The sequence below is a fragment of the Silene latifolia genome, chromosome Y (assembly GCF_048544455.1).
Source record: "Silene latifolia isolate original U9 population chromosome Y, ASM4854445v1, whole genome shotgun sequence".
NCBI lineage: Eukaryota > Viridiplantae > Streptophyta > Magnoliopsida > Caryophyllales > Caryophyllaceae > Silene > Silene latifolia.
This window is the reverse complement of record NC_133538.1, coordinates 382,882,580-382,892,015: the sequence shown is the minus strand read 5'-3', so window position 1 is coordinate 382,892,015 and position 9,436 is coordinate 382,882,580. Positions and strand designations below refer to the sequence as shown.

Below are 9,436 nucleotides of genomic sequence, written 5' to 3'. Positions count from 1 at the left end.
ATAGTCCTTGCCTAGCTAAGTATAAGAGGGGTGGATATTGAGCCAAGTAAGCATTTTTCCGATCCTCAAAGGCTTGCTTGTGCATTGCTTGCATGAGAAGAGTCAAATAATCATTTCTAGCTTCAACTCCTTCCGGCTTGAACTCTTGATACTCAAAGGGGTAAGGTGGTATGGCAATGGAAGAGGAGGGCATTTCAAGTTCACCCCTTTGTTGTTGGATAATATACTCGGCCTCTTTAGAAAGGGGAAGTAGATAATTGGTCCGGTGGACGCTTAGACGACAAATCTTTGAAGGCAAGGTGAACGATCTAGCTTCACTAGTGAGCCATCCATACTTGGTATCAAGAGGGTTATAGGAAACCCACTCGTACTTGTGTATCATAGTATGCAAATCAACAAGATGACCACCCTCCTTTGCTTTATACTTGTTATCCTTGTTGAAATTAGGATCAAAGTACTTAGCTAGGATAGTGACTAGGCCGCCATTGACAATAACGGTAGTGCCCTTCTTCCCACAATCAATGTTGAGCCATCTATCTACCAAAAGCCTCAAAGAGTTGAAAGGCTTGGTGTGTACTCTCCCAATGTTCAAAGCCGATTCAAGAAGAATAAAATCAAGTTTGGTGAAATGCTTGGTATCTCTCCTTGCAATAATGGTGTTTCCTATGACCTTGTGCCATACTCTTATGCCCGGATGGTGGACTAAAAGAGCACGACTCGCATGAAAATCCTCAAATTTCCTTCCGGAAATTGCTTCCCAAAGAGGGTCGGGGTCATACTTTCCATAATTCTTAAAATAACTCGGTTCATCACTAAGACCCAAAATTTCACCCAATTCTCTAAAGGAAATGCGTCTACTAACATTAGCTAGACGAAACTCGAGATTCTCCCTACTCTCAACTTTGGTGACTTTCAAAGAACTCAAAAATTCCAAGGTAAGGGAGGGGTATGTCAATTCTTTTGATTCAAACAACTTCTCTAACCCCATGGCTTTGAAAAAGGCTCTAGTTTGCTCAAGGACACCCAACTTTTCCAAGGTGTCTTCACAAATAAATTTGGTGGATTGAAGTGATTTCCTAGCAAACTTGGCAAAAGTATCTCTATGGGTTTTGGAAATAAAAGTTACCTCCGGATAATGCAAAAGTTGATCGATTTCCGGAGTAGAAGGTGTTGTTGCTCCCATAGAAGGTTGTTGTTGTTGTTGCACTTCCAAGTTTGGGGTTGCTACCACCATAGCCAATGCTTTCCTTGCTTGAAGAGCCTTTTGCCTTTGTGTAAGTGTCTTTGGTGCCTTTGTTGCCTTTATTGCCTTTGTTGCTCCCTTAGTCCTTGCCATTGATGAACTAACCAAGAAAAGAATGAAAAATCTTCAATTTGTAGTGTACCCAAATCGATTTAAAGGTGAAAGGCTTTGCCTTTATGAATTCAAAAATCGACTCAAAAGTTGAAGATTTTGTGCTTGGTTTTGATTTCTATTGAAAAAGGAGTGATTGATTTGTTGTTGAAAGGATGTTTTGATTTGATTTTGGTCAATGTAGTTGAGGAATTTTGTTTTTGTGATAGAGAGGATGAGGGTTTTGATGTTTTGAAGTAGTGTTATGAATGAATGAATGAATGAATGAATGAATGAAGGTGGGAGGGATTTTATAAAGACCGAAAAATACGAACTGCAGGGGCAATCCGTGCGGTTTCTGCCCAATACAGGCGGATTCTACACTTTCTGGGTTTGATAAAACTCGCCTAAAGACGGGCGTATTCAAGAGAAGACGCTCGGATTTGCTTGATACGGGACGAGTGGATTCTTCAGAAGACGGACGGATTTCAGTCCAGGAATATTTCTTGTTTTCCTCAGCAGAGAAGACGGGCGTCTTCTTTCCAAGACGGACGGATTTTCAGAGACGGGCGGATTGCTGTTCAGGACGCCCGGATTCTCTTACAGTCAAAAATATTTCAGAATTGCATCTCATAGGGACGTGTGATTTCAACCCAATACGCTCGGACTGCATGAAAACGGGCGGATTCTCCAGAATCCGCTCGGATTCTACCCCTTTGTACCCGGATTCAGTTTCATCCGTCTACAATGCATATCCTTTATCAACCTTCTATTCTTCTTCATATCTCGTGTTCTTCATTGTGGGGGCACTACTAAGGCATGGATAGCCTAGGCAATTGCTATCCCCACACTAAGCTAGAGCACTACGCATCAATTGAAATTATTAGTCCCTCCCTCACTTCTCTCTCAAACATGACAATTATCTTGATCAAAGTAAATAAAAATTCAAAGATGACAAAAAATGTAATACAAGAATTGAAATGTGAGTTAGGGAGTTAGAAATATTTACAAATGGTGGTTTAGGGAGGACTCCACCAAACTCTCATTCTTGATGAGATGTCAAGGGGGCATGTTCAAGGTGTTGTTGATGTTGCTCAACACCTTGAAAAAGTAATCAAAAGCTTGTTCATTATCATGGTAGAGGTCTTCAATAGACCTTGGCCCTTGTTGTCGGTCTTGATCGATGGCATTACCAATGTAGGGATTAAAAATCCCTTCAAATTCGTCGTCCCAAAGACCACAAACTTAATCAAGTTGATCATTGAAAATCTCTTGATTTGATGGAGACAACTCTCCCAATTTCTTCTCTTGGCCAATGAGGCCATCCTCTTCTTCTTTGATTGATTTTGATGAGCTTTGCAAGCTCTCCTTGTCATAATTCACTTGTTCTTTGAATGGAGCATCTTCAATTTTCTTCTTCTATTGGAGTTCCGATTTCTTCCTCTCATCCTTTCGGCTATAATGATCAATCATGAAACATGGTTCATGCAAACGAGGAGCTCTCATAGTCTTATCAAGATTAAAGGTTATGCTTTAATCTCCCACTTCTAGAGTGAGCTCACCATGTTTCACATCAATCACCGCACCCGCGGTGTGTAGGAAACGTCTTCCTAGAATGATTGAAATGTTGGAATCTTCCTCCATATCAACAATGACAAAGTCCACCGGGATGAAAAACTTCCCAATTCGCACGGGGACATCTTCCCATATCCCTAATGGTGTCTTCGTCGATCTATCGGCCATTTGGAGTGTGATGTTGGTGCATGTAAGCTCTCCCATCCCCAACCTTTTACTTACCGAGTACGGCATGACACTCACACCAGCCCCTAGATCACATAAGGCTTTGTTGATCGTTGTGTCGCCAATGGTACACGGTATTGAGAAGCTTCCCGGATCCTTTAGTTTTGGAGGTGAACTCCCTTGAAGTATTGCACTACTCACCTTAGTGAAGGAGATAGTCTCAAGTTTCCGGATCGACTTCTTCTTTGTGAGGATATCTTTCATGTATTTTGCATAGGCCGGCACGTGATTGATTAATTCCGTGAAAGGAATTGAGACTTCCAAATTCTTCACAATTTCCATGAACTTTCCAAGTTGATCATCAAATTTGGGCTTGGCTTGACGACTTGGAAAAGGAAGTCTAATCACAATGGGCTCCTTCTCCTTGACCTTGTCTTCATTTTTCTTTGAACTTTCTTCTTTTGATGATTCTCCATCTTTGGAGTTTTGCACAATTTCTTCCTTATCACTAGCTTCCACAACTTCATCCTCAACTTGCTTCCTTGGTGCTTCATACCTTGTAACACTTCTCAAGTGAATGGCACTAACCGTTTCATGTCTTGGGGAATTACTTTGAGGTGGTAATTGCCCCTTTTGTCTTTGGGAGCTTGAGGATGCTAGTTGAGTCAATTGGGTTTCCAACATCTTGGTGTGAGCTAGGATTTTGTTGATGGTGGTTTCCTTTGCTTGGCTACCTTTTTGCATTTGAGTGAAAAATTCTTGTTGATTCTTTTGCATTTGGAGGACCGCTTTTTGGACATCAAAACCTTGGTCATTTTGGTGATTGTATGGATTTTGATTTTGGTAACCTTGGTTTTGATTGTAAAAGGGTCTTTGATTTTGGTTTCTCATGGGTGGTGGAGTGTATGTTGTTTAAGGGTTTTGAACATTTTGGCTTTTGTATAAGAGATTTGGATGGAATTTGGTGTTTTCATTGTAATCGTTGGAATAAGGAGTACCACTCTTGTATGCTTGGAAAGCATTCACTTGTTCATTTGTTCCCCTACATTCACTTTGGTCATGTCCCAAAGTTCCACAATTCTCACATATCCCACTTGGGATTGATGAGGATGCCATCATGGCATTAACATGATGCTTTGGTGATTTTGAGACTTCTTCAAGTCTAGCCATAGCTTTTTCAAACTTCAAATTGATTGTGTCAATATGAGCACTAAGTTGAGCATCCAATTGAGTAACGGAGTCCACTTCATGCTTTCCTCCTCTAGTAGCCTTGCGAGGTCTACTATATTGTGAGTTATGGACCGCCATTTCCTCAATCTTGTTCCATGTTTGATTGTCATCAACTTCGGTGAACATTCCATTTGATCCCATGTTGAGAATGTTCCTTGAGTCCTCATATAAACCGTTCCAAAATTGTTGTACCAAGAACCATTCGCTAAGTCCATGGTGAGGACATGAGCGACAAATTCCCTTGAACCGCTCCCAAGCTTCATACAAAGATTCTTCATCCCTTTGCTTAAAACCCGTAATTTGAGCTCTTAGCATGTTAGTCTTTTCCGGTGGGTAGAATTTTTTGTAGAAAGCTAGAGCCAACTTCTTCCAAGAATCTATTCCGAGAGTGGCCTTGTCAAGGCCCTTCAACCATTGTTTCGCGGTGCCGATTAGAGAAAAAGGAAATAAGACCCATCTAATTTGGTCTTGAGTCACACCGGTTTGAGAGATTGCATCACAATAGTCGCAAAAGGTTTCCATATGAGAATGAGGGTCTTCACTAGGCATCCCCCCAAATTGGCTCCTTTCGACTAATTGTATAAAGGCGGATTTGGCAATAAAATTTCCGGTTAGATGTTGTGGTGTAGGAGTACCATTGGGTAGGTTCTCCTCGGGGGTACTGGGAGTGTGACGAGAATTTAGGCATTGTAGGTTGATTTTGTGGGGTATTGTGTAATGGGTTCTCCTCTCCTTCTATTGCGAAAGGGTTGATGAACTCAATAGTTGGTTGAACAACTTCACTAATACCTCTTAAATTCCTCCTAACAAGTCTCCTATTGTTCGTCAAGGTTCTTTCAATTTCACGGTCAAAAGGTAACAAATCACCTTGTGACCTTCTAGACATGCAAAATATCAAACAACTCGAAAACAATTAGAACAAACCTTGAGGAGGTTTACTTCCCCAAGGCGAAGAAAGACACAACTAATAACAATAAAAAAAGGAAATCTAAATCAAACAAACACCGTTCCCGGCAACGGCGCCATTTTTGATCGGTCCGTTTCGTGTTCACAATTAAAGGTGTGGTCGTTGGGTCACGTCCGAATCAAAACACAATTTATAGCTTCACAAACAACTCTAGAATTAGTAAAGAGGCAAGTAAAGGTCGGATCCCAAGGGACGGGTATTGAAATGAGATTTCTATTACAACTAGTGGTGTCTTAGGGGTGTCACAAATTGGGTTGATGTAGAAGGTCACTAACTAAAATAGCAATGAAAACAAACAAGCAAGATGAATTAAAAAGGGTGTAAACAATTGATTAAAAAGCACTAGGGTGTCATGGGATCATAGGGGGATCATGGGAATTGATCATACAAACATGTTCTCAAATTATAAGCAAGCAATTATTGTTGTGATGGATTGAGTTGGGTTATATCTTACAATCCTAGGAAAGTTTGGGTCCCGGAGCCGAATCGATTAGATTGTACAACACCTACAAGTCGACTTAATCTTCCCTACTCAACAACATGCATGGTCTAATAAGACTCGAGTTGGGTTATGTCTTACAAGTCTCATTGAAAGGATAGGAGATGGTGGTAAATGCAAGGATTCATAGGCTTAGCATTTCATCAAATATAACATGTGCATGAGTTGAGATCAAAACAAGCAAGCAAATAAAACATGAAAGCATATTAATTTAAGCATGAATCATTCCCCATGTTGGTTTCCCCTAATCACTCATTAACCCTAGCTAATAGACTACTCACTCATTATCATGTTGATCATGCTAGCAAGGTTGTCAATCATACCAACAAAATGAAACATGATGAATAAATGAAAGTAATTAACAATAATTAAAAAGGAATTAAGAGAATTATACCTACTAATGATTCCAATAATAAAGCAAAGATAAAAGAAGTACTTGAATGCTTGATTGAGAGGTTGTCAATCTCCCAATAATAACCCAAATAATCTTCAATTACCCAAAATAAAGGATGAACAAAAGAGAGATTAAGGAAATAAAACTTGTATTAGAACTTGATTAATTGTTGATTACAAAACTAAAGAGAGATTTGATTGATATTAACTACTCTAAATGTTGATAAGAAGAACATGCTCTTCTAATTACACTAATGGGGTATTTATAGTGGAAATTAGGGGGATGCATTAGGGTTAACTAAAGGCTAAACTAGTAATTACACTTTTTAGATTGAGCAGGAAGGAGCCGGTATTTTCCGAAGGAAGGGCTTCTTTCTTCGTAGCTTGGAGAAGAGGAAATCGCAGAGAGGAATCGGGTGGATTAGGGTCGGGACGGGCGGATTCTGGCGATGGAACCCGAGCGGATTCAAGAGAATCCGGGCGGATTGTGGTGATGGAATCCGAGCGTCTTGGTGGAAAACCGCACGGATTGTGCAGGTGAAGGACGGCCGGATTGTAGACAATCCGCACGGATTGTGCCTCTCAAAGACAAGACATCTTCTTCTTTTCTTCCCTTTTCTTCCTAAATTCCTTGGGGATTTCCTTGGGGACTCAAGGATCCTTTCCCAACATTGCTCATCTACTATCATATGTACAAAGGCCTTCTAATCTTGTCTCTCCTTGATGCTTGGTCATTGAATTCGATCAATTTAGTCTCGTTTTGCCATGAAAATGCAAAATTCTTACTCCTTTCCTACCAAGGGATCAAAATCTCAAAGAATATGCAAAACAAAGAACTAAAGATAATAAATGACCCAAATATGCATTAAAAAGCATGGGAACAAGGCTAATTCGGGGGCTAAATATGCGCTAATTATGGTCACATCAAACATATTTTTGTATTTTTCAAAAAATTTCAATTTATATAATTTTTTATTTAAAAGTCAAGTTAGAATTTCCCATCCCCACACTAGTATGGGCATTGTCCTCAATGGCCAATACGATAGAAAATTATGCAAGTTAAATGAGAATGCATGATTTCTACACAAATATGCAAACTATATGACATATACACAAGTGATGCAATCTAAGCTACACTATATGATGCATGAATTTATTGGTTGGAGAGCTAATTTAGATTAACTCCCAATGCTTGTGTTTGAACTTCCTCAAACCAAGTAAGACACTATTTCTAGTGTAAAAATGGGGGAGTTCATGCACAAGTATGCAATGCATGAAACTAATTATCATTTTGGATTTTTAAAAGTGGGAACAAAATGAGACACCTCAATGAGACCGAGATGGGAGTCCTCTAAGTGTTCCTAGGACTCAAAACCAATGAACAATATTTAAAAATTGTAAACAAGAGACATAAACAAAGCTAGAATAGGTGTAGGAAACTCACAATGGGTTGTGGCATCCTCCAAAAGCTTGTCAATCCTCAATTGTCACTCATTGCGACATCCTCGTCACTATCATTGTCATCATCATCAACTTCCTCATTATCATCATCTTCATCTACCTCCATGGACCCGGAGGTTTCACCATCTTCATCATCACTTGAACTTTTCACTTCTTCCTCTTCTTCCTCATAGCAAGAGTCACTACCTCCCCCATCATCAACAACAATCTTCTTCCCCTTAGCAACTTCACTATCCATGTTGGCATCTCTAGAAGCATTTGGAACGAATACCTCCCTATCCGCCCAACTAGGCAAAGGACATGTAGGATCAAGTAGTCCTTGCCTAGCTAAATGAAGGAGGGTCAGATATTGAGCTCGGTAAGCATTGACCCAATCCTCATGAGCTTCCTTATGCATATGTTGCAATAGTTAAGTCAAGTAGTCATTGCCTACCACGACATTAGTGCCAATTGGTGTGAATTCACGGTAGGAAAATGGATATGGTGGAGTCACAATGGAGGAGGAGGAGGGCTCGGCATGCGATTCTCTATGTTGCTTCATAATCATCTCGGCTTCATCGGAGACGGGTAGTAGGTAGCTTGGACTTCGGACATTGATGCGGCATATCTTGCTAGGCAAGATGAAGGACTTAGCTTCTTTAGTGAGCCACTCATACTTGTTGTCAAGATTATCATTCTTGACCCATTGGAACTTGTTGATCATAGTGGCCAAATCAAGAAGGTTGCCTCCTTTAACTGGTTTATATGTCTTGTCTTTGTTGAAATCTGGGTTAAAGTGTTTGGCTAACCATGTTACTAAGCCTCCATTGACAACAAAAGCCGCTCCTTCTTTACCATTATCAATTTCAAGCCACCGATCAAGTAAGAGTTGAAGTATGTTGTATTCCTTGGTGAACTTTTTATTGATATTCATGATAGGTTCAAGGTAGACAAAATCGAGCTCGGTAAAGGGATTGGTGCCTTTTCTTGCAATCAAAGTGTTGCCCACAAACTTATGTCATACCCTTATACCCGGATGGTGGATATATAGAACATGGCACTCCCGGAAAGACTTAAATTTTCCCCCGGTGATCGCTTTCCAAAGGGGTGAGGCATCATATTGTGAAGGCTTTTTCTCATAATGATAATGTTCTTCAAGACCAAACACTTTGCCAAACTCACTCATAGACATTCGTCTATCCTTGTTCTCAAGTCGGAATTCAACATTTTTCCGAGTATCTACCTTAGTCACCTTCAAGGAGCTTACAAACTCCATGGTAAGGGAAGGGTAAGTCAATTCTTGCATTTCAAAGAGGGTAAGTAATTTCATGGACTCGAAAAATGTCTTAGTTCTCCCAAGCACACCCAATTTGTCTAAGGCATCTTGACATATAAACTTGGTAGCAATAATGGTCTTCTTAGTAAGGGATACAAATGCTTTCCTATGAGAATCGCTTATGAAAGTTACCTCCGGATAATCTTGCAATTGTTTTATGACCGGAGTAGGTGTAGCTTCCACCATAGGAGTAGCAATTTCTTGAATCTCCACCCTTGCTTGATGCACTACCATAGCCTTTGAGGCAAGAAAAGCTTGTTGTCTTTTGGATAGATTTGAGATTGTGGGTGCCTTGTTTCCACCTTTTGTTCTTGCCATGTTGTTCTCCTTGTCAAATTTGTATCAACAAAACAATATTGTGCTTGAATGCTCCTTGTTTCCTCAAGCTTCAACCAATTCCCAATCGATTTTAGGATTTTCGAAATTGTGCTCAAACCCTAGAAAATAGATTCAATTTGTGAGGATTTTGATGTTTGGATGGTCTTTTGTTGATAAAGG

At 40.0% G+C, this 9,436-nt stretch overlaps 1 non-coding gene across 1 annotated transcript; it reads left to right on the top strand.

Annotated features, from left to right (window-relative positions):
• Window positions 1–4,511: 4,511 nt before the first annotated feature.
• LOC141636916 (small nucleolar RNA R71) lies at window positions 4,512–4,618 on the top strand. The gene has a single exon (XR_012541483.1). It is a non-coding gene; the product is annotated as a small nucleolar RNA R71 (small nucleolar RNA).
• Window positions 4,619–9,436: the final 4,818 nt, after the last annotated feature.